This window comes from Micropterus dolomieu, linkage group LG12 (genome assembly GCF_021292245.1).
Source record: "Micropterus dolomieu isolate WLL.071019.BEF.003 ecotype Adirondacks linkage group LG12, ASM2129224v1, whole genome shotgun sequence".
NCBI lineage: Eukaryota > Metazoa > Chordata > Actinopteri > Centrarchiformes > Centrarchidae > Micropterus > Micropterus dolomieu.
In genome coordinates this window covers 5446451-5449779 of record NC_060161.1, presented here as the reverse complement: position 1 = coordinate 5449779, position 3329 = coordinate 5446451, and positions in this window count along the sequence as shown.

Sequence of the window (3329 nt, the reverse complement as noted above, 5' to 3'; positions counted from 1 at the left end):
CTGCATCTCACCTGCTGCATCTCACCTGCTGCATCTCACCTGCTGCATCTCACCTGCTGCATCTCACCTGCTCCATCTCACCTACTGCATCTCACCTGCTGCATCTCACCTGCTGCATCTCACCTGCTGCATCTCACCTGCTCCATCTCACCTGCTGTATCTCACCTGCTCCATCTCACCTGCTCCATCTCACCTGCTCCATCTCACCTTCTGCATCTCACCTACTGCATCTCACCTGCTCCATCTCACCTGCTCCATCTCACCTGCTGCATCTCACCTGCTGCATCTCACCTGCTCCATCTCACCTAGTCCATCTCACCTTCTGCATCTCACCTACTGCATCTCACCTTCTGCATCTCACCTTCTGCATCTCACCTGCTGCATCTCACCTGCTGCATCTCACCTACTGCATCTCACCTACTCCATCTCACCTGCTGCATCTCACCTGCTGCATCTCACCTACTGCATCTCACCTACTGCATCTCACCTTCTGCATCTCACCTTCTGCATCTCACCTGCTGCATCTCACCTACTCCATCTCACCTGCTGCATCTCACCTGCTCCATCTCACCTGCTCCATCTCACCTAGTCCATCTCACCTTCTGCATCTCACCTACTGCATCTCACCTGCTGCATCTCACCTACTCCATCTCACCTGCTGCATCTCACCTGCTGCATCTCACCTGCTCCATCTCACCTAGTCCATCTCACCTTCTGCATCTCACCTACTGCATCTCACCTTCTGCATCTCACCTACTCCATCTCACCTACTGCATCTCACCTACTGCATCTCACCTGCTGCATCTCACCTGCTGCATCTCACCTGCTGCATCTCACCTACTCCATCTCACCTGCTGCATCTCACCTGCTGCATCTCACCTACTCCATCTCACCTACTGCATCTCACTTTCTGCATCTCACCTTCTGCATCTCACCTACTCCATCTCACCTGCTGCATCTCACCTGCTGCATCTCACCTACTCCATCTCACCTACTGCATCTCACCTACTGCATCTCACCTACTCCATCTCACCTGCTGCATCTCACCTGCTGCATCTCACCTGCTGCATCTCACCTACTGCATCTCACCTACTGCATCTCACCTACTCCATCTCACCTGCTCCATCTCACCTGCTGCATCTCACCTGCTGCATCTCACCTGCTGCATCTCACCTGCTGCATCTCACCTACTGCTTCTCACCTGCTGCATCTCACCTACTGCTTCTCACCTGCTGTATCTCACCTACTGCTTCTCACCTGCTGCATCTCACCTGCTTAAAGATTACATGAAACATGCTTGAAATTTCATTCAATATCTTCTCAGATATTGCAGTTTCATTGTAATGCTTCTCATATTACCAAATTCACCATTAACTGTTCACCTGCAATCCTTGACCATCAAAATATAGGGGTGGACATCAACTTTTTGAGTTATCATGTTTGGTTCAGGAGATATGATGCAAAATACATAATTCGGTTATGGCGGAAAGTAAAATGTTCGCCATGGCCACCACAAGACATTTTTGCGATGGTTCCAGAAGTGTGTGTGAATTTGTGCCCGTTCATCAAAAAGAGCATTTGTGAGGTCGGACACTAGATGTTAGACAAGAGGGTCTGGTAGTTCATCCCATGTTTGATAGCAGTTTGACAGTGTTGGAGCCCTAGGCGAGATTTACCTATGTCCAGTCCTGGAAAGTCCACCGCAGGGGTTGGGGGTCATCACTTCTCAATCCTCAGGAATTGTTTAAAGAGGTGGTATTATGCTTATTTTCAGGGTCTGACTGACTGGCAGGGAAACTCAGCTATTTAACCTCAGTGGGGTCGTTATCCAGGGTCATCGATACCGCTGGTTCGTTAGTGTTCCTTGTTGCTGTGACGACAGTCGTTACGGTCGTCAAGACTACCTGTGGCCGAGACTGAACGACCATCGTTGGTATCTTCACCTGAGGTCAATTGGTTACATTTGTTGAGTTTTCTGGGAAGTGATGAAAGGACAACAAACGTAAAAAACGTTAAAAGTTTCAGCAGCCAAACTCACAATTTTAGCATGTATAGATGAACAGCCAAGTCAATAATCATGGTCCATAATGTTTGATCAGTCTCCGCATCATAGCCTAAATAGGTAGACCAAACCTAACCTGCAGGGTGCGAAAAATAATAATTAACAATTAATTATTATTATTATTATTATTATTATAATTGGACAAACATTCCTGATACTTTTACAGTCAGCCCCAGGACTACATGCTTGCAGCTATTAATGATTCAGCTGTAAGAATCACAGTCTGTGATACACTAAGGCTATAGTAATATAATTCTACAAGAGCAATGTCAACATCTAATTAGAATTCATAATATTTTTAGTTCTTCCTGGCCTTTACTCTTATTGCACTTGGGAATGCATGTGAAACCGAAACCAACCGAAAACTGATCAGGCAGAAATCTAACCACAAATCCACACACGTTAACTTCAGCAGCTCCGATAAAGTGCAGCTCACAGAGCAAGACTCCGCTTCAGTTTTTAGATGTTTATATTGCAGAACTCTACCAGTTACGTTACTGTCCGGACTCAAAGCGCGAGGTGCACATGATGCCTGGTGTCACATCAGCTGGGCGGCTCTTAACAAGTCAGTAGCTCCCCTGATGGATCATGGGTAAATAGATTTCTATAGGCTGTATTTGTGCTTCAGTGAATAACTTTCATGATTAAAGAGGCTGCTGTTGTGATGTTTAATGAGGACTCTGCTCGAGTTCTGTCAGTTTTCAGACTTTCAATGAGAGCCAAGCTGGGGACAGTGCTTTTCATCGGTTGTGTACGTTGCAGCTCCTCGCACATCCCCATGTTCTCTCCATAGATTACACACAGGTCTCTGATCCCTGCGCAGCTTTAACTGGTCTGTTATTTACAGGACTCCCTGCATTACAGCTGTCAGTTCATCCTGACCGATACTGTCTGAGTGTCGGCTGATTCAAATAATATCTGCTGTACCTCGTGAATGGGGAGACGATTCATCCTATTTCAACCTTCCCCCCTCTCCCCCGCTATTATTATTCAGAATGTTAATTCGGGGTTGATATGCAACAAATATTTATTCCAACACAACCCTGAAGATAAAATCTGCAGATCATGTAAACCTCCTGATCCAAACTCAGAGGGCAGAGGGGCATCGAGTACAGGAGACAGGCAGGATGTCCTAAACCAAAGAGCATTAACATTAAACATTAAGTTAGTGAAACAGCTGGACGATGTTCTGTGGCTGCAGTAACGACCTCACATCAGCACGTACAGATATTTGTTCTTCTTTTCTTATTTGATTAAATAAAAGTTA